General features: G+C 40.1%; 1 protein-coding gene and 1 long non-coding RNA gene across 16 annotated transcripts in view; one reads left to right on the top strand and one right to left on the bottom strand.

Annotated features, from left to right (window-relative positions):
* LOC119698151 (poly(rC)-binding protein 3-like) overlaps window positions 1-21,663 on the bottom strand; it is a 507,654-nt gene that overhangs the window by 136,983 nt on the left and 349,008 nt on the right. Inside the window, exon 1 of one of the 15 annotated variants that reach the window (XM_038129763.1) lies at window positions 2,718-2,817. The exons of 1 other annotated variant lie outside the window; for it this stretch is intronic. The gene's annotated coding sequence lies outside the window, so the exon portion shown is untranslated. 13 more of the 15 variants (XM_038129764.1, XM_038129759.1, XM_038129765.1 and 10 more) reach the window with 13 other exon arrangements.
* LOC119698156 overlaps window positions 16,808-21,663 on the top strand; it is a 37,931-nt gene continuing 33,075 nt past the window's right edge. The window contains exons 1-2 of the long non-coding RNA XR_005256073.1: window positions 16,808-17,783; window positions 18,818-18,863. This is a non-coding gene — a long non-coding RNA (uncharacterized LOC119698156). The remainder of the gene's footprint in view (window positions 17,784-18,817; window positions 18,864-21,663) is intronic.

The following is a 21,663-nucleotide window of genomic DNA, read 5'->3' as shown; positions in this document are numbered from 1 at the left end:
GAGAAGTGCTGCATCCTGAACTGCCTACCCCATGGACACCCAGTCCTTTGCCCAGCAAATTCCTGCAGCATTCAGAGGCTGCAAAGGCTGAAAAGGAACAAGGAGCCTGGGCATTTGGTGAAAATGCAGCTATCCTGGATAAAAGTTGTATTTATAAAGAACTTAAAAGCAAATGCAATCTAGCACTGAAGATGTGTGGCACAGGTTATGATTATTAGTACGCTGTCTGGTCCGAGAAGGCTTTCAAATAAAAACACTTTCTCACTAACCGTGCACTCGCGTTAATGTGTTTCTTACCAATACCACTAATGGAGCATTCATCATGTTTCTTGCTTCTCTGAAGTAACAAGAGAAATAGATGGAGCCATGTAAGAATAAAATTAAATATATCCATGGCGCTACACGTTATCATACTGCACACACTCTACAAATGTGTTTAAATAGGGTCCTTGAAGGAAGTAATGGCAACTGACTTCAATATTACAGAAATATTCAAACCAGCATAAATTGGAAGGCAGGAGAGATAAGGAATATAACCAATAAAACAAACGCTTATATTCTTGAGGATTTGTTTTTTGCAGCAAGGACACAGATGAGAGAAAGACAGAAAGCAAGGTCTTCTGTAAGAAACCAGCTATTCCAGAATTAAAGAAAGTAAAAATACTTTTGTTCGCCTGATTATAGATAAGGACAGTATGGAGCAATATCCACATGATTCATCAAGGTTTTCCCTTGCCTTGGATACAAGGAGTAGCATACTAGATAGAGGACATATTTCTTAAGAGCTTTATGAGGAAACAAACCTCAGCTTTTCTGTTCATTTTTATAAACTCTTGACGGATTTCAGCAAGGCCAATTCCTGGAATAAGCTTTGAACCATTCTCAGAGATAGTTCATGAACTTTGCACCAGGAATCTTTTTAGGGATAAGCAACAGACAAATGGATTACCAGCTGCTCAACTCCACTTTTCACTACTGTTCTACTTCTAGAGCCATATACAAAAGAAACAAACAAGAACTACATCTAGACTGAATGGTACGCACACATCTAACAGACATTTATTTATTATTTGCTTATAACACTTTAAGATAGACATGCAAAGGAATCGCCAGTGATGCCTGCATTTAGTTGCCTATAATTTATGCCTGAGCTGTTAAAATATGTTTAGGTAATGTGCGTTAACTGAGTGTTTATTTTTCCAGTAGCTCTAGGAAAGTTATCAGAAACACAAATACAAGCTGTACATTAAACATAACCATATCCACTAACAGGACATTCTAACAGATGCATAAAAGACATTAAAACATCATTTTAGGCGCACAGGAACAATTTTTCCTTCATCTTCAATAATAATAATATTAATGACCATAGTAATGAGGTATGAAGCCTAGACTCCTCCATTATTACTGTTAATTTAAAACTACTGTATATTTTCGAACTTTTCTTTAGGAAACACACACTTCAAAGTTCACTTTTCCCCCACTGCACAACTCGCTGAGCGACGACCCGGTTGTTTACTCAGGCAGTTTACACAGCAACTTGAAAACAACAGCAAGAAAAGCCTCCAGAAACAGTAACACTCGAATGAAACGTGAAAACTTCCAATGCCAATACAAATTCCAAAATATGGGACAATATTCCAAATTGGTTGCTTCTGACAGAGATGCTGGTTTGCAGCACGTCAGAAACTTACTAACCTCTGCCTTCCTAATCCCTCCGCAACCCCTGTGGTCTTCCTCGGCCTCTCTCCGCTTCCCGTGAAACTTGCAGGAAACCATTAACCGGGGGCACACGGACACACACCGAGCAGGCTCCGGATAATATCACCGCCTTCGAGCGCCGGAGCCCCGGCTCAGGCGGGGTTACTCACCCGAGGGAAGCCCACACTCCCCGACTGACAGTCCCTGACGGATCTCCCTCAGCGCCGCTCACTCGTGCGGCGGATAACCCAGCCCCATCTCCGCACGGAGCACTTCTCCCGCAACTTGTTGGCTCCGGGCTTGCAGAAGCGGACTTTTCCCGACTCGGCCCGGCGCTGCCCGTCCCGGGCCGGCGGCGCGGCCGCTCGCGGCCCGCCAGGCTCCCCGCGGGGCGGCCCGCTGGGCTCCCGCCGCCGCCGCGCACAAAGAGCCCCGCGCCCCCCGGCAGCGCCCCCCGCGCAGCGCGGGCCCCGCGGCGCCGGCACCCACCTGCGGAGCGGCTCCGCTCCCGCCTCCCCGGCGCAGCTCCCGCCGTGCCGCCCTGCGCGGACAGATGGCCGGCAGCCCTCGCAGCCCTCCGCTCTGCCGGAGCGAGGCAAAGCCCGGCTTTTTTTTTTTTTTTTTTCCTTCCCCTCCTTTTTTTTTTTTTCCTTTCCTCTTTCCTCCCTTCTCCCCGTTTTATCCTCTCTTCCTCCCTTGGCTTAGACCCTGGCAGATCAGCACAAGTGTGCTCACAACACCCCCTCCACCAGTCACTTCAATTAGTGCCACACGAGAGGAGCTTCTGCCCAAAATCTGCTTAAGGAAGGGCCAGAGGGCAGGGCAATCGCCTTTGCTCAACAATGACCAGAACCTGCTATAAATATCCAAACAAAAGCACTGGCAAGGCCAGGAATGTCATATCCTAATGTGATAAAAATTGTAAATATCCTATGTATACCAGAAACACAAAGCAAGAAAATTAGGTTGTTTTTTATAAAAGAGACAAAGATTAAAAGCAGTCGCCACCTCCTTACCCTCTCCCCCCAGTACGTGACCTTGTAGTACGTTATCAAAGTTGTGTATTTCTGGGTGCCAAGCTATTATGTTTTCGAGGTCCAGAGCAGCTCGTTCACAATCCCTTTGTGACAGCTGCTCGCTAATATTTATAGGTACCCAAGTCTATGCACCTTATATAACCAAGTCGACTGACCAGCACTGGGCAGAGGTAGACTCCAACTCCACAGATATGGTGCCTCACACAAATAGTACAGGCAGTGGCTTACCTTGTTAATTAAAACATTAACAAGAAGTTCTGAATACAACAAGTAAACCAATATACTAATACAGTACAGACAGGGGTGCATTTATATGAAGACTGGAGGATTTAATGTCATTTGATTCAGACACATTTTACACTAACATTATTCCAGTGCTGTGAGTGAGGAGAAGCTACAGCCTGAGGTTTCTAACTATATAGTGAACTAGAGTTGAAAACTAACAAAAAAACCAAAAACCAAACAAACAACAAAATTCACAAAAAGCCAACACACCCTTGATCAAGCACGGTGCCTGGACCTTGGGCTTGTGCATTACTTCACAAATGTCCAGTTCACACTGTGCAGTAGCTGGATGCCACTGGTTCTGGCATGGGGAGGGCAGAGTGGGAGAAGGGAGTGGTTTCAGTCCCACAAGACTGCTTGTAAACCCTGCAGTGCCTTCGAGATAGTAATTTCCAGTCTGTTGATGGCTGGATGACAACAGCTAGGTTCATCTCAGGGGAAGCCAATAGCCACTGTCACCTAATTCCCTCTCCAGACGTTCAAGAATGTAATCATTGCAAAGGGAGGGCACTCAGCTCATGTCCAAGTCTCGTGCCTCAATGTTTATGTACAAATCTGTGTAAAAGTAGTTAATCCTATTGACCAACCGAATGCTCTTTTAGAACCAAGATAAAGGCCATTTGAAATTAACCCTGTGTTTACTCTGTCTGTTTCCATCAACTCAAAAATCAACTTCTCTTCTACTACAAATACATGCTATTTTTTCCATTTTGTTCCCATGCTCTCTTCTGATCACACTTGTTTGTCATGCTGCAGTGAACACTGCTTTCTCAAACGAAACCAATTCACATACAGACTTATTCTCAAAGCACCTTTATCCACAAAGGATGGTCACAGAGGTTTTTTGCTGCTTTATTAATTCCCTGAATTTGAACATGTACCCAATGTAATGAAGAGTGTACTTTTAGAAGATCACTTGATTTAAAAGAGAGAATATTTAAGTAAAGCTCCTATGAAGCCCTAGTCCAAAAATATGATATGCAGGCTTGCAAGAACAAAACTGCTCACAAGATTTCCAGACTTGCTAGATTCAGCAGAGAGAGAAATATTCTTTATTTCAACAAAGAGTTGTGAGTGACCCCAAATGCACAGATGCAAAACAACAACACCAGCATGAACAAAACAGACTGAGCATTGTTGGGCCAAAGCTGCCAGCCCATGGGCTGACAAAGCCCTCCCTGATGACGAGGGACAGGGAAGCAGAGGTCCTCACTCTGGCACAGGCATGGTGCAGGTCTGTGCAGCCCAGCCCAGCAGCCAGGGTAATGGAAACACGTCCAGCTGAATTTCCAAGGTGTTCCATGCAATATGGCTAATTAACCCTGCCAGTTCCACTGGCTGGTCTTCACACAGGCTTCTGCCTCTATTTCAGTCAGGGCCAACTGAGTGAGTTGGCCACAGCAGCAGTACAAACATGTGTTGCATTGCAAGAGAGTGGACAGAAGTCTCACTGAAGGAATAAAAAAACCCCAACATAATCCTCAACAACAAAAACCCCTCTAGGTAAGCAGAAAAAATATTTTTAGAATAATAAGCTTACTTGGTAAAAACATGAGCAATGACTTAAATAACTGCATAGGTGTGACTGAATAACAAGACAGCAAAAATAAATCACTAATGGAATGAAATGCAAGGCTGTGTGCATGGTATAAAAATTTAGCCAGCCAGGCAGATGAACAAATTGGTGGAACTAAACTACTGATGCTAGAAGTGACAGAAAAATATGATTGTCTCTGAATTCTGGGCGAGTTTTGTATCTTTAATTTGTGTGTGTGTCATTCCCAAGTTCAAAGAGGGGAAATAAAAAGGGTTATAAAAATAAAAGTAAAAAAAATTCTCCTTTCCCCAAAAGACTCTGTTTGTATTGATCTGTCTTGATCTGCTTCTCTTCATTTTGCATGCTGCTTTCGTATACCAGCTTTTCCAACCTATGGATAGAAATGGTGGAGGAATCTTGCAACCTCCCTTAAGGACTGATGAAAATGTATCATAAGAAAAACCACGTGTATGGATATATGCCTCACAAGGGATATTCAGAAGGGTTGTCTTTGCAAGTGTGAAAGTATTCCAAAGGCCATTTGGTTTTCAGATCAAAATGCTCCATTTGATGATAAATCTAAGAGACAGATGACAGAAATCTCCCTGACTGAGAAATGTCCCAAAACTAAAATGTACAAAACAAAGATACTATTTAGTTTATAAACAATTTAATGTATATTTGCAATTTTAAACTGTCATAAAATATTCTACTAACAGAGCACTCATTTTATAGAGAACTATGCATTACCTGGAAGTGCTTTAAGTTAACTCATTATGGAAATAGAAACCCGAATCAGATACATTGGGTCCTTGAATTTGACATTATTTCTTGGAGAAGGAAACCTATGTACAGAAAGCAAGTTGGTTTCACTCTCTTTCATCTTGTCTCTCCACTTCAAGCACTGGTGGAAGCTTTCCCTTAAATACTGTTTTATTTGATAAGTGAAAACTGACAACACCACCAAATTATCTAGTATTAGTATTCTTTTCTTTTACATGTCCCTGCCCTTGGACAAAAAAATAATAATGGGTTATGCTATTCCTTAGCCTGAATAAAATGTTGCAGTTCCGGAGATAAAGACGTATTGAGCTGAGCAATTAAATAGCTAAATAAATGAATCAGCAGAGCAGAAGTGACAGATTTAATTACTGCTTAGAGCTAGGAAGGGGAACTAATTATGGGGTTCATGAACCTCTTGCCATTCTTTTCCTTAAGCATGTGCTTCGATTCTGCTGGATCAAACTCTGCTAATGCGGTAGCACCATGCACTAGATTAAAAAAAAAGAAAGGCACAAAAGGCTATCCAGAATTTGAAAATAAAGTCTAATCTTTGAAGAAAGAATAGTCAATAATCTGTTCTAAAAGCCCGTGTTCAATTGACTCCATACCATGAGTTACAAGAGCTTGCTTTTAAATAGATAAACACTAACAATTTAGTTATCCAAAAAATGAAAGCACAATCAAGTTCACTAGATGTGAATAAACCAAAGATTGCAATAGAAAGCTGTGGCAAGTAAGCATAAAGCATATAGCTCTGTTGAGTGGTTAGGAGCCCTCTTCATGAGAAAATATCTGTCGCTGGGAAGCCTGATCAAGCTTTTGATCCAACTACCTCTCTCCTGCTTTGGTCAGCTCACCACACCAAGCAAAATATCTTAGAAAGATGCTTTTGTGGCCACCAACTACAAAAACACTGGCAGTGGAGAAAACGTGCTCCTTGGTTTCTGCCTTCTGTCTCATTTCTCTAGGTTGCATTTGCTTTACCATTCTAATTCTCTTCTTGTTTGATAAAACTGTCAATGTCAATTATTTGAGCTTCGCATTAAACTCATGATCCTCCTAGTGGTATAATCCCCTAAACATAGAATTCTTTTCCTTATTAGTGGGAGGGAGAAAGGGGATAAAAGCCCACATATACAGCATTTGAGTCACATCATTCAATTAATTGAATAATTTTGGTTTACAGCTATCTTGTACAGATAAAGAGAGACAGGTATCATTTCAGGGGAAAAATGTGCCAAGCTGGGTTTTAAAAATTGAATTAAGGAAGGGGAGAGAGGAGAAGTCTTTCATTCATGGCCACTTGTTCTCTAAAATTATAATCTCATTATGATGTCTGTTTTAGCACAATTTTAAAAATCTACACATTTGCCTCTTTTCCCACAAGTACTACAAAGAGAAAAATATCTTTGGACAGCTGACCTCATACACCATTCTGAAAATCAGGCCTTTTACTCCACTGGCTTTGAAAATTTTAAAAATTCAGGATATGATGCAAACAATGAAACATCTTATGGCAAGGAAATATCTAAATCTACCCCAGCTACAGTTGTGATCTTCCACACCATGAGGAATTTTGTCAGAATGAAAATAATTGTGTTCAAACCCAGAGCAGTAGGCTGATCCCTTGGAAGGCTCACTGAACAATCACAAATGCCATCATCATCCAAGATTACAACATCAGCTCTGCTTCACTGAAATTTTGCCCTCTGAAGGCAGCCAAAACCAAGGTCTATTGCCTCAATAAAGTCCAAAATGAACTCTATCTTCAAAATCAGTGCATGGGTTTCTGTATCAAGGGAGACTGTATCTGTAGGGAACCAGGAGCACTGTACATACAAGATAAGATAAAACCAGATTTTTTTTTTTTTTTTAATGGAGTTATGGTATAGCTCTATACAAGTGATATTCTTTGCCTGGAATTCTCATGCAATTAGATCAGAAGAAAATGCACTTTCTACCTAGACATACAGCAAAGCAGAGAGGAGCTGATCTTCCGAAAGGACACTATCTGAAACACTTGGTACAAGTTGCATTAACACTCATAACTTATGAATTTGATAGCATCAGATTAAAGTTATTAATGTTATTAAAGTGTGAAGTGTGTAGAACGTCACTAAGGTAACAGTGATCATGAACCTTGCAGAACACACACACACACACACACACACACACACACACACACACAACTGATATCTCATAATAGAGGTATGATGATTGTATAAATAACCTCAGTGGAGCATGATGAGAATTAAAGGATCTCATGGGCAGGGGTAGCTTGTCAGCAGACTGCCAAAGGACAAAAGGAGCATGTGCACTCTTGGTGCACAACACTTCTCATCTCAGGAAGCAAAATCAGCAGTATTTCGCTAACAGTTCCCTGCCAGGCTCACATGGAAATAACCTTTTAAGTGTCTGAGGTGTCCCTCTCAAGACAGGACATGATCAGTGTTTGCCTGTGCATCCAGAAACAGAGTCCCAAAGGAATACAGGGCATATAGGGATGGAAGCCATGCAGAAGTGAGTTCACCACCTGGGAAGAAAACTGACTATGAATCCACCATCTTCTGCTCTCACTGCAGAGCAGTGCAAAAGAAATCCCTCATGGGATACTTGGAAGTGGAGTAATGGTTAAGCATACTCTGGAAGCGAATTTGTCATTGCTTTATTTATACTCTTTTGCTCTCAATCTTGCACTTGGATGTCTGCCCTTAGGTCTTGCTTAACATAATTTTGCAGTGTCTCACCACCCAGCCAGCCTGGTGAAGTGGAGAGACAAGATGAAATAGAGTGAAACCAGCAGATTATCAGTAGAAAACAAAGAAGGGTGCATAGGATGTCTTGAGACATGAATTTCTCTTCCAGCAGGGTCATAGAAGACCAGAGCTGGAAAGTATTCCTTCCTATTTTTAAAGGGTCATTGGCTTGGGATGACTTTACTAGCAGGAAAAGGATTATCTCTAACAGCCATGAACTAATTCTTCTCCTGCATGCTGGCAAAGCAACACTCCACAGCTCTGGGTGAGCCCTGGGTTTTCAAACAGCCTCTCACTGTGTTTGGTTATTACAGGGAAGGTAGCAGGTCATTTTTCACATGCATGTGAGTGTGTCATTTCATCACATCTGCCCTTGGGAAGTTTGCTTGTGCTGATTTGCAAAAAAAGTGGCTAAATATACCAGCAGGTGTAAGAGGAGTTGCTTGTTATCTGGTACAAAGAAGAAATTACTGTTTTATGGCATAAAGACTAAATAACATTTATACACTACTAATTTCAGACCTTAAAATAATTTAAATCACTTACCATTTTCTTCTTTAAAATCTCAAAGAAGTACTCTTTTTTGGAGTGGCTTCGTAATAGTTCATTGGAACAGCAGGTACCCAGTCTTTACTAGGGTCTAATACGAAAACCAATCAAGCTCCTTGACAGTAATGACAACTGAAATAATGGGAGCCACTGTCCAACTAAAAAGCTGAAGTAAGCCTCCAGCCACAGTGCTCAAAGGGTTTTCACAAAGAAGGGCAAGGATCTGTGCATACAAAAATCAGACTTGCTTACTCTTGGAATAAGTTGCATCTGGGAAAAAACATGCAAATAACCAGAATTATGGCAGAAATAGGAAGAACAAGGAAGCCTGTGAACTGGCTAGAGTGCAGCCCCAGACTGAGCCTGAGCAAATCTCACAGAAAGTTTCTCCTCTCTCCTAGGGCAGTAGTATACCAAAGAGGAAGAAGCCATAAGGAGAATGAAATGAGGAGTGAGAAAACTGATCCTCATGAGCCTAATAATACAATCCTTGACTTATAGAGATGAAAAAAGGGGTTTTATAATATGCAGTAATATGTTCACTGTGACACTTATGAACAATTATAAAAAGTAATTAATTTAATAAAAAGTTATCTTGATTTGTGAAACTAGAAAAGCAGTTACTTTCAAAAATTTTGCCATTATGAAAAACACTGGCTGCAACATGAGGGGGTAGCACAAGCCCAGAACGGTCCAAGAGAACAATTCGGAAATCTAAAGGAATGGTTCACTTCCATTTCTTGAGGTCTGAGGGTCAGTTTGAAGGAACAAAGCTCCAGGGCACAAAAATCAATCAGACAGTTGTGGAAGAGAATTGGGAAGTTCCATGTATGATTTCTACTTTAGCTACCAAATTGGTAATGGAAATTCCATTGGTAGAAGGTATGGAAATTACCAAAATCTTCCAAACACAGGGAAGTTTGAAAGTCAAATCTGAACCTTTCTGATTGAAATCTCAAAAGCAGATAGTGATGGCAGACCATCCATCCATCCATCCATCCATCCATCCATCCATCCATCCATCCATCCATCCATCCATCCATCCATCCATCCATCCATTCTGAACAAAAATTGGTTTTAATATTACACTGCTGAATTCACAAAGAACTTTGGGTAGAAAAAGAAGAAACAGAGATAGTCAGAGATGGACAATCAAACACTGATAAAGTTATCTGCATTTTGGAATGAGTAGCATGCTACACCCTACATTGAGACCAAGGGCACTCCCCGAATTTCTAATTATAAGTAATGCCATGATTATTCCTCATTTAAAATATCCCTCACTATAAACAGTTGAAATGCCTTTTATTCTGGAGCCAGCACAAGAATTTTCAACAGCTCAGACAAAACTGACAGTCAATCCTCCTAAAATAACAGATGGGACAGGGCCACCTCTGCCTGCCACAGAGAAGTGGGGAATTGCAATGGAGAGATCTAGAGGATTCATGCTGTTAATCTGGCTGCCTCCAGGGACTGATAGCAGTCAGCTATCACAGCTGCTGGCACTGGGCATTCTACCAGTAGTTTCCACTCCTACTTTAGGGGCAGCAGTGCTTTCAGACAACCTGTTTTTCCCTGTCCTAATATGGACAAAATTAGGGTGGACAGATGTTAAGGGATGTGCACTTTGTCTTTTCCAGAAGCCTGCCACCTTAGACAATTTCAGCTTTGCTTGTGCTCACAGCCAGTCCAGTTTGCTGCTGAAAGCTGAAAACTCAATGCTTCTTCTGCATTCTCAGAAGATTCAGTAAAACTTATGTTCACTGGTTTCATAATGCTTCTGAGAGTTAGGGGCCTTGACCCTTGTATGAAATCCACCTTGTGTCAATCTTAATTCCATCTCCAGAGTCATCAGGATAAAATTATGCTCAAAAAAGCAAATAGTCTATCTCTAATGATTAAGAATATTTTAAACATGCTGTCTGTATTGCGCTCTTCAAGTTTCTTACGAAAGTAAAATTGCAATGAAATTCTTGATATAAAAAGCTACTGTGAGGTATTTCAATATGCTGATGCAACGTAAGAGTTATCAGTGTGTCAGGGTAGAGCATGACTAGCTTGATCAGGAAACTAGTGAGAGAGCTGTAGCGTAAATTATAGATGTAAAATCAGAAACAGCTTTGAAATGTGTATTGGCAGTTTTTCCTTTTACAGGACCATTGAACCATGTGTTGCATCAATGTTGGTGATAACACTCAAATTTCAGTGAATATTAGTGTTTAAAGCTGAAGGTATTAAATCCTTATGGAGGTATATTTGGTGCAGCTTTTCTGACAGATTATACTATATCAGGGCATTTGAAAATATTGTTGTTGCCTAGCAGAGTAGCAACGACAGGAAAAAAAGTTAGAACAATTATTTTGTTCAGCATAAAATCATACATTGTTACACCATAATGACTTTTTATATCAAACCAAATATTTTACTTCCGTTATATTTTTTAATGTATGAATCTTTTCTAAGAAAGAAATAATTCAGTGATTCCCAGCAAATTCAGACCCATTCTACACCTGCAGATTTCCACTGTGCCTTCTTGATATTCACTTTGTTTTTCAGTGCTGAGCTCCAAGAACATAAAATAATAGCCCTGTATTACCTCACAGAGCTACTATTAGCACAGCTCATTTATATTCTAGAGCATTACAGCATTATGGGAGAAAAGCGGTTTCTATTTGCACCATTCTATGTATACATTTTCCACTGAACTTAAAAAAAAACCCAACAAAAAAACCCCCACAAAACCTAAATTTGTCTCATGAACATTTTTTTTTCATTTTGTTTTCTAACTTCCATCGCCTTGTTTTGCTTGCTGTGTAGCGTGTTGTGTCTCCTGGTATAGTCTCCTTCTTGTTTCAGTCACTTTTCTGTGTCCTCTAACTGTGATGAGGTTTCTTTCAATGTTTCTTTTCTCCACTCCTTGCAGTCTTCTTATTTCTCATATATTGCCAGTCTCTCTAGATTGAGAATAGGTAACTGTTCTCAAATTTAGTTGGGTCTTTGTATCTCTCTTCTTACACTGAGCCTTTCCTTTCCTGCCTGTGAACCACCTTGCTTTGGCTCCTGAAGGAATTGTCTTCCTTTATGGGGGTAAAGGAGAGCACTACACCTGCAAGCATTCATTGATGGGGAGACAGGGAAATCAGAAAGAGTGAATGATCAGAGAGCTTTTATTCAGGATACATGAAGGCCTTTAGTGATGTGTAAAACACCTCAGCGATAATGAGTGCTTCAGGGTAGGGATCGTATCTGCCTGAAATAAGGGCTTCTCCAGTGCTCAGTGCACAAAAGTTGCTAACCTTGCAGAGGCCTTCAAATTGCTACAGCTCAAACCCCAGGAGGCTTTACAGGTTAAATTTTACATCTTAAACTCAACTGGGAAACAAACTCAAAGCTGTTGCATGCAACAGAACATGTGGTTTATGGGATGATTACAGCCCAGGTGCTGATGGCTCCCAGCCGCTTATTCCCTTATCCTGTGCTGTGGGCTCTCAAGAAGTGCAAGACAGAACCAATCAGTGCTGTGTCATTTATCTTGATTTCAATCATTTGGAGGCCCAAGATATGTCCTTAGAGATATAAATTAAAAGTCTCATTGTTAAGCTTAGTTAAAAAGAAATGCTTACAACTGGAGCTGTAACTTGCCCTTTCAAATAAGAACTCAGAATCTAGCAGAACTCCTAGAGTAAGAATGGATATGTTATTTATACATAGAATGATATTAGTTTTTGTATTACTTCCCTTTAAGGGGTGGTAGGTGCATTTCTAAAGTTTGATAACTGCTAAGTTCCAAAAGGTAAGATATCTTCTCACTGCAAATCTGGAGAAACATTAAAGTTGCCAATACATTGCTGGAAGGCCTTACCTTAGAGTTACTCTAAACAGACCCAGCATTTTGTGCAGAGCAGCTGCCTCAGGGAGAAATCAGCAACTCTCCTGGAGTGGCTCATGAGGAAAAGCTCACAGGACTCAGTCCTGCAAAGGCACTGACATAATCTGGTACCATCTTTGGCTTCTTCTGCAAGTGTGCAGTGCTGGGCTGTTGCCAGAATATTCTCAGGAATCCCATCTGTACACACTTGTTTGCAGGAGACAGATCCCACTGCTTGGAATCTGCTGATGAAGCCTCACAGGTGCTCAAGGATGAGATTTGCCTCTAGTTTGGGGGTTCTGCTCGCTATTCAAATCCTATCAAAGCAGGTGGAAACATTGCTGTCTCAGTCTTCCTCACTTCTGAGGCAGAACATGCATACACACATGCATATATCCTATATACACTTCTATCTATATGTGGGTATAATTTTCAGAAAGCACAAATTACATAGTTTCAGAATATTTCTAGGACTTACTGAACTGTAGAGCAACCTACACTGAAATTGTTAGCATTTCAGAAATGAATATTTTGGTATGATAACTTCTTTATTTATCTGTATTATCCCAACTTGTTCTTTCTTCATTCTGGTCCTTTTTCTATGAATTTTTGCAAATGTTTTCCCTTTTTTCTTTTTTTTTTTTTTCATGGCTTGAATTTTATGAGCATTGTTTTAGGGCCTTTTCTGAGGTGGCACTAAAGAGAGAAAAAGCAATTCAGAAAAAGAACAGTAAAAAATTAATGATTTTAACTATATAAAATCATAGAATCATAGAATGGGTTGGAAGGGCCTTAAAGACCATCTGGTTCCAAACCTGCTGTGGGCTAGGCCACATTTCACTAAGGTGCTCAGAGCATGATCCAACTTGTTCTTAAACATGACCACAGATAGGGCATCCACAGCTTCTCTGGTCAGCCTGTTCCAATGCCTCACCACCCTGACAGTAGAGAATTTTTTCCTTATATCTAATCGAAATCCTCTTTCAGTTAATGTCAGGTCATTTTGGAGGGAAAGGCAGGAAACGTGTAAAGATAAACTCCCCTGAGTTCTCATTTCTTCTACACCATTTCAATACACAGCACAGTAAGGGTGATTATTAGAAGCTCTTCTGAAAGTGGAAGTTTCCTAACCAGAAAAATATAAAATAATATCAACTCTGAAAAGTTAAATTTAGTAAGTCCAGCCAAAAAAAATCACTTTGAAGAGCAAGTTTCCAAAGGCATAAAACTAATAATAAAATATTTTTAAAGCACTTCCATAACAGGAAGTCTGCCAGAATGTCTGTAGGGCTGATAAGTAACTTGGATATGAAAGGGGAACCCAAATGAATCAGAGTCTACTTCAGCAAAGTAAAAAGAATTCTTTATATAGGTGTAAAGAACACTATGGAATAGATTTTGGAAATTCCCAGGCTGAAACTTTCTTTACAGGGCACAACCTTCTTACTGGTTAGACAGTGGGAAACACAGAGCAGAAAATTAAATGGTCACTTTTCACAGTTCAGAGAGATTTCTAGTGTAGGGAAACGCACTGTTCAGCATAGTCCTCAGTCATTTGGTTAACGCTGAAGAGTGAGGTGAGATTAAATCATACTAGATTATATAATGTAGTAAAAGCCAAAGATATCTGAAAATTTGCAGAATAATCTCAATTCTTTGTGATTGGTGATAAAAGTGTGGACCAAGAATAATGCTGATAAATATTCAATCTGGAACAAAAAAACCCCAAAGAGTCCTAACTATACATACCCTGTGATGAGCTGTATGTGAGCTGCTACAAATCTGAAATATGGCTACTGCAACTGGTGAAACCATGTACCATTCTATAAAAACACCAGCCTACTGTAAAAAGAATAATATGAATTATTAGGAAAATGAAATGGAAGAGAGATTATAAGGTCACAAAGAAAATACACCTTATCTTCTAAGCCCCAAGGGACTCACCTGAAGTAAAAACATATAAACAAGCATCTATGGATAACTAAGATAATTAATGGTGAGGGATGGTAACTGTGTGAGGAACAATAAGTAGGTTGGGATTACTGACATTTTATGTTCTGTTTAATAAAAACCCACAATCTATCCCGGCATCCTGGTGTACATGATCACTCCTACAATATTTTGTAGCAGCAATGACATACATTTTTGTAACAATAACGATCTGTATTTTCACTGTTCTTTTTCTTCAAAACACAAAGTATCCAGGAATATTGTTTAAATCATTAAAGCAGCAATTTAAGTAGGCAAAACCAAACTCTTTTGAAAGTAGCAGGTTGAAAGATGAGCAGTTTGGAGCTCATCTGGGCCTACCCAAACACGATTAGCTTTGAAGTTACATCTGAGTTCAGAGGTTGCTCAGGAGCTTGCACAGAGAGCTTCGTCTGATCTCCAAGAATGGAAATGCCACAGAGTCTCTTGATACCTGCGCCAGTATTTCATACACATATATACACACACATACATACACAAGAAAGGAAGGATTTTTCTGATATTTAGACAAAATTTCCTACGTTGTGACTTGGGGCTGCTGCCTTTAGTCTTACTGTGTTGCACTACCTAGAAGTGTTTGACTTCACCTCTTCTGTACATTGCCAACAGGTAGGTGAAAACAATCAGATTCTTCCCTTTTTCTCACCTTCAGCCAGAAGTACCCTTTTTCTGTCAGCTTCTCCATGTATGTCATGTGCTCTGACCACCTGGTGCTCCAAGGGACTCATTCCACTATGTCAATGTCCATCTTGTACAGGGGACTCCAAAACAGAACAAAGTCCTCCAGGTAGTCTTACTATTGCCAAACAAAGGGCAAAGAATCACTTATCTCAGCTTGCTGGCTACTCTGTTGGTAGTGGAGCCCAGGATGGTGTTGACCTTCAGGATGCACTGCTGACTCACACTGGAGTTTTTTTGTCTACTGGGACACCCAGGACTTTTTATTCAGTGCTGCTCTGGAGCCAGTTGGTGCCCAGCCTGTCCTGCTGCACGATCAGGAATTTGCATTGGCCTGTGCTGAACTTAAAAAAGTTTCTGCCAGATTTATACTCCAGCTTGTTGAGAATGCTCTGAATGATAACCCTGCACTTTAATTGGCACCTTAATTGCTTCTCTAATCAGGTATCATCTGTGAACTTGCTGAGGGCTTTATTTCATCCCACTGGATACATCTCCAGTGAAGGCATGAATGAATGTCCACACTAGTGTTGGTTCCTGAAAGATGTTACTAGAAATCACTCATCACTTGGACTTTTCACAGCTGATAACAACTCTTGGAACCTCATGATACGGCCAATAGTGCGTTCACCTTGTAGCCCACTGCTCAAGTCAATGCCTTACCAATTTGGCTGTAGGAATACCATGTAACAGGCCTTGCAGAAGCCAAGATAAATTACCTCTTCTTTCATCCATCCAGCCAGACATCTCCTCAGAGCAAGCACTCAGACTATTCAGCCACAATTTGTGGTTTGTGAATCCATGCTGTTCCCAATTGCCTTCTTGTCCTCCTTGTGACTGCACATGGTTTTTACAAGGGTTTCCTCCAAAATCCTTGTGGAAACTGAAGGGAGCTCTATCAGCAAATAGTTCCCCAGATCTGCCTTCATGCCCGTGTACCTGTAACACTTGCCAGCCTTCAGGATCCTCTCCTGATTCCTAGGGACCTTTTGAAGAAGATACAAAGCAGTCCTTGCAATGACCTCAGCTCCTTCTCTCCACATCCTTGGATACATTCTCTCTTGTCCCATGGCATTGTGTGTGTGTCCAGTTTGCTTACTTGCTCACTAATGCAGTATTCTCAGATTCTGCCTGGGAGGTATAGGGACAGAATGAAAGACCAAGGAGAAGATGCTGAGTTGCTCAGCCTTTTCTGTGTGCTTCAAGTCTGCTGCCTTGCTTCATAGCCCCTCATCTTCCTTAGACCTCCTTTTGATTCTACTTCTAGAAATTCTTCTTGCTGCCATTTCCATTCCTCACCAATTTCAAATCCAGTTGAGTTCTGACTTCCCTAATTCCTTGCCTACATTACCAACAACACTCTGCTCCTGAGTAACCCTCTTTGACCTCCTCTGCCTTTTGTACCAGAGAGAAGATGGAGCTCCCTGCCTGTCTGTTGTGCCTGTATGACTCATGGGCTGTGGGCTGGGCTGAGCCCAGTTCTGGGCTCAGAGAGCAGCATCCTCTCAGGGTTTCCTTCCCCTTCCCCTTCCCCTTCCCCTTCCCCTTCCCCTTCCCCTCCCATTCAGTCTCCCATGGGAACCTGCTGAACAGTTCCCAGAATGAGCTGTTGAATCCTCTATTTTCATTTGCTGTTATCATTCTGAAAACTTTGAGGTTTTGCTCAAAGTACTTGTTCATTTCAGGCAAATTATTCTCAAAAATTAAAGTGTAAAAAGAAAATTTAAATTAAACTTTTTTCTCTATCAAGGTCAATTTAGATGCAACCAAACTTTTACAAGGAGCCATAGTCACTTAATTGTGTTCATTCACTAAGGTGAAATGAAAAGTAATGGAGTGGAGATGCTTAATGCTTATTGACTATAAATAATTTAGATTATTTATAATTTTAAATACTAATTGGTAAATAATGACCCATTAATAAGTCTGACAATATGGCTGGAAAATAAAATCAAGAGAGATTTCAAAGAACCCTCCCAACTCAGCATCCCATGAATTTTGCTTGCTGCCTATCAACATCTGCTTCACTTTTCAGCAAACTTGTCTTGCCTGCTTTGCAACTCACAGCAGTGCCTAATTTAAACATTCTGTAATTGTGGTTTTTAGTCCTAAATGGGGTTGTGAGGTGTGCAATTACTGCTTCTTTCATTTTATTTACAAAAGACAAGCTAGAGGGAGAATACTGGTTTTTTGCTCCCACCTGTTATGCTAAGAGAAGCTAAATGAGTGTTTGACAGATAAAAATATAAACGATGAATCCTCATCTTAAAATACTATTGGAATTAAATTCATATGTGTTTGTGAGAGTCTGGGAAAGTTCCAGAAACTGACAGCATTTTACTTTTCCTTCTGCATGTACAGTATGCTCAAAAAGCTTCTCTTAAAATGCCCTGTAATTAACCTAGGATACAAGAGAGAAAATGGTGAACAGAACAACAAAGACAATTTGTCATCAGGATTTTCATTAAACCCCTCAGTATTATAGGAATTAATTTCAGCAGTGCTTTGCCCTGATTACTGCCTGTCGGATAGGATACAGGCATCCAACAGGATATTTGAATGGAGATCTTCTGCTCCCATCCTACATCAGCATTATGAAGGTAAGTGGTTTATCTACATTGACTGTGATTCATCGTCTATATTTTAATATTGCAAAAACTGAAGACAGCTCTAATTTTAACTTCCCCTGGCACTGCTTTTTTCCAGTAAATGTTACATTGATAATAGCTCACATTGCCATCCCCATCTTGGGCAGGGAGAAAGATCAACGGACTTTCAAATCACAACAGCCATCAATTTGTTACTTTAGTTTCCCAGACATTATAGTTCACTACATATTGTTATATCACACAGGCACACAAACTATTGGTCACAGAAGGGAGGGAACCAGCTCTCATTTCAGATTGTGAATTGTGCTACAACCTGTACGGCATCTAGGCAGCGTTCTTGTTTTGCCCTCACATTTTTAGTTTTTCAAAATGCTCCCCTTGTAAAGCAGGCCACTTTGGAATCTGCAACACATTTTAAAGTAATGATTAAACACTAATCCACTAACATACTGAAGTGGCACTTGAGAATTTGGCAGTATCACTTTAAATAATCTCTTCTCCTACTGATGGCTCTCTCAGTATCCTGTGTTTCCACACATAGCTGATGAATAAAATGATTTGAACTAATCTGTGCCTATACTTCTCACTGTATTTTTTGCATGAAAAGCAAACAGTGCATGAAAAGCAAACATGTGTGCCTTTAAGTAAGGAAACCTGTAGGAAACATAGTCAACATTTCAGTATCTATAACATTTTCTTCTTCAAGTTATATAAAAGTATTTTTAGAAACACTCTCACCTTAAATCTAAGAGTGCCATTAAGGACTGTATTACAGAAATTACTTTGGTAATTTTGGCCAAAGCAATGCAGTTAAATGTTACACATGGGTGCAGGGGGAGGGTAGCAGATAGAGAAATCAAATTCACCCCTACAACATAAATGAGATATGAAACGTTACTGTGGAGCAACAAGCTGCAATATCGTACAGTGTCTTGTAAAGTCACGTTAAATGAACACCAGTAAATGGATGTTACCTTAAGTTCTTTTTGCTCATTGGGAGGAATTTATGATTTTTTTCTCTGCAGAAAAATTGACTGAATAATATCTGTGTTGCAGCTGGCTGCTTACAAGGTGAGTAGGCAAAGTATCCTTTATGGCTAAAAAATTATTACAGGATCTAGATTTGCATAGCACCTTGAGCTGAAACGTGACTAAACCCAAAGGACTAAGCTATCAATTCTCCCTCTGCGTAGGAAAGTGAAAGGGACTGTGTGTGTGTGTGTATGTGTGTATGTTTGTGTACGTGCTTGTGCTGATCTTTAGGTAGTATTTCAAACAAAAAAGCAGCTTTCTCAAGCATTCTGCTTTAAAAGTTGGGTACGTTCCCTGACTTTCCATCTGCTCCTAACTTTCCTAAGAGCTGTCCCTATATGCTACAGATATTGGGTTCAAACCTGCTTTGCTTGCATCTTCTGTCATAATCACATTATGAGATGACACATACATTCATCTGGTCAAAAGGGAACGCTTAGAGAATTCAGGTTAAGAAGATGACTCAGTTGACTTATTTAGATTAAAAATTCTTCTGAGTACCTGGCACATTAGGCCTTACATTAAATCACAAAATGTGCCATCTCTTTTTCTTCTCTGTTCTCATTTTTCCATTAACAGTTTTCTGGCCCTTCTATCATTGCATGTTTCCCTTGCCCCAGTCTGTTGATCTCTTTTTTCCTCTTTGCTACTCATATAGTTGCCCTCCCTCCTATTCTTCTTCTCTCTTCCCATATTCTCTGCTGTGCTACTTCTACATAGCACTGCCAGTCACTCCTTGCTTCTCCTTTTAATCCCATCCAGACTCCTGTTTTTATGCTGTTCCTTTTGATGGAGCATATACACAAGGGTGAAAAACATCAGCTTTTATATTTTCCAGCACTTCCTGTAGGGAAAAATATTTGCCATGCAAGAATCACATATGGTGAGATTCTTAGGGTGTCCTGTGTAGGGCCAGAAGTGGGACTTGATCTTGATGGGTACCACTGAACCCAGTATATTCTATTATTTTATAATTAAATATGATCTAAACACAGTCTACAGTAAAGTCTGTTCAGCAGGCACTCCAGAAGCAAAAGGCCTCCATTCTTTTGATTATCCCATAACCTACAGAACTATTCTAGCCAAGAACACATCCTGTAAGTGACATGCACAACTGCAGCTCCATGGTAAAGAGTGGGTCTAGCTCATCCCTAAAACTCTTCCAGACTTCTGGATGCGTATGTGGGGTCAAACTTCACAAAAATGTTTTTCCCTTCCTCTGCCAGTGCTAGATTTGCTTTTAAATTGTTGAAGCTGCTCATCCGAACTAGTTCTACTGGTCAAGGCCTGGAGCTTCAGAATACAATTATATCACAGGCATAAATACATCTCTTTTTTTGCCACAATGGAGCCATAGAGAGGAATCTGAAATAAAAAGCAGAAAATGTAGATCCAGAACATTAAGTTTTTCTTTTTGATTATTCTTAGATGTAAAACCCATTAAATAGACCAGTATGTAGGCAACCTCTAACTTAACTAGAATTATGGCGATCGTATCCACTCCACGTGGAAATGCATAAAGTACTTATGGCTAGGTATTTCAGTGGATTCTTTTTTCCAATAAGTTATTAAAACTCCCAAATATCACTTATAACCAGGATCTTTAAAAATATCAAGAATTATTGCTAAAAGACTGAGTAGTTACTTAGAGTAAAAATAATACACATTACGAGAGCAGAATTATTCCAGATTATGTTACTATTCTGCAACACAGAAAATTTATTAGCACACACAGATTAACAAGATACTTTGTGTTTTCAGCCAGAGCACCATGACAGTCCGTGACTGGTAATCGAGAACACAAATAAAGCTGTGAATTTGCTGTGCTAAAGTGGCACCACTGATATTCCTACATTTCCCATGTCTTCCATTAATTAACCAGTCCAAGAGGAAGATGGTTGAGTGATACTTGCTTGCATTTAGGTATTGTTCTTTATGTACCAGCTATCAGCCATTGGCACAGGGCCTATATAAGAACACTAGCTTCTGTGTCTAATTCTTTCCTCTTAATTGACTTTAAAACTTTAGGTAACATCTGACACAGGAATTTACATGGAAATTAGGCCATCTGAATATGACTTTTTTCCCCCAGCTCATTCTCTCAGCCTCTCCTCAAGGCCAAGGAATGGGACAGGTTTTAAGAACAACCCAGCAGCTCTCTTCATGTCCAACTGACCTTTCTTTACGGAGAGGGTGATTAAAGATTGGAATGTAGTGCCCAGGGAGATGCTGGAGTCAGTGTCCCTGAAAGTGTTTAAGGCAAGACTGGATGCAGAACAAGGCAAGACTGGATGCAGAACTCAGTGCCTTAGCCTAGTTGACATGGTGGTGTTCAGCCAAAGATTGAACTCAATGATCTCCTAATTGATTCTGTGATTCTGTGGATGCAGATGACAGCTAAGGGATATCTAATAACCTGTGTGTAGAAGACAGTTAATGATGACCATAAAATAAAATACTGAAATGACTATTTAATTCCTATTCTCTGGCAGAAATTATGATATTGCTTATTGCCAGCCTTTTGTGCTCCAATAAAAGTCTTTAAAATACCATGTCTGACTTAACAGATGTGCTTTTGAAGTAGTTTCTTGAATCAGAATACCTCCACTGCCAGTGTACTACAGAGGTCCCTTCAGACTTTCTGGATTTTTTAATAACAATGTTTCTTTACTGTGATGTTTTCCTCTCTCCTGTGGGCAGGGTTTTTGAAATGCTACAATGCAAGGGAACAAGGTTCCTCTCAAATGATTTTATTTAACCTCTCTTATATAAGATCAAAACACTGTGGGTTTAATTAGTTTTTATATGTCTGACTTGCAAGCTGAGAAACTACATTTCT

Source organism: Motacilla alba, chromosome 2, assembly GCF_015832195.1.
Source record: "Motacilla alba alba isolate MOTALB_02 chromosome 2, Motacilla_alba_V1.0_pri, whole genome shotgun sequence".
Classification (NCBI taxonomy): domain Eukaryota; kingdom Metazoa; phylum Chordata; class Aves; order Passeriformes; family Motacillidae; genus Motacilla; species Motacilla alba.
This window is presented reverse-complemented; position numbering and strand designations above follow the sequence as displayed.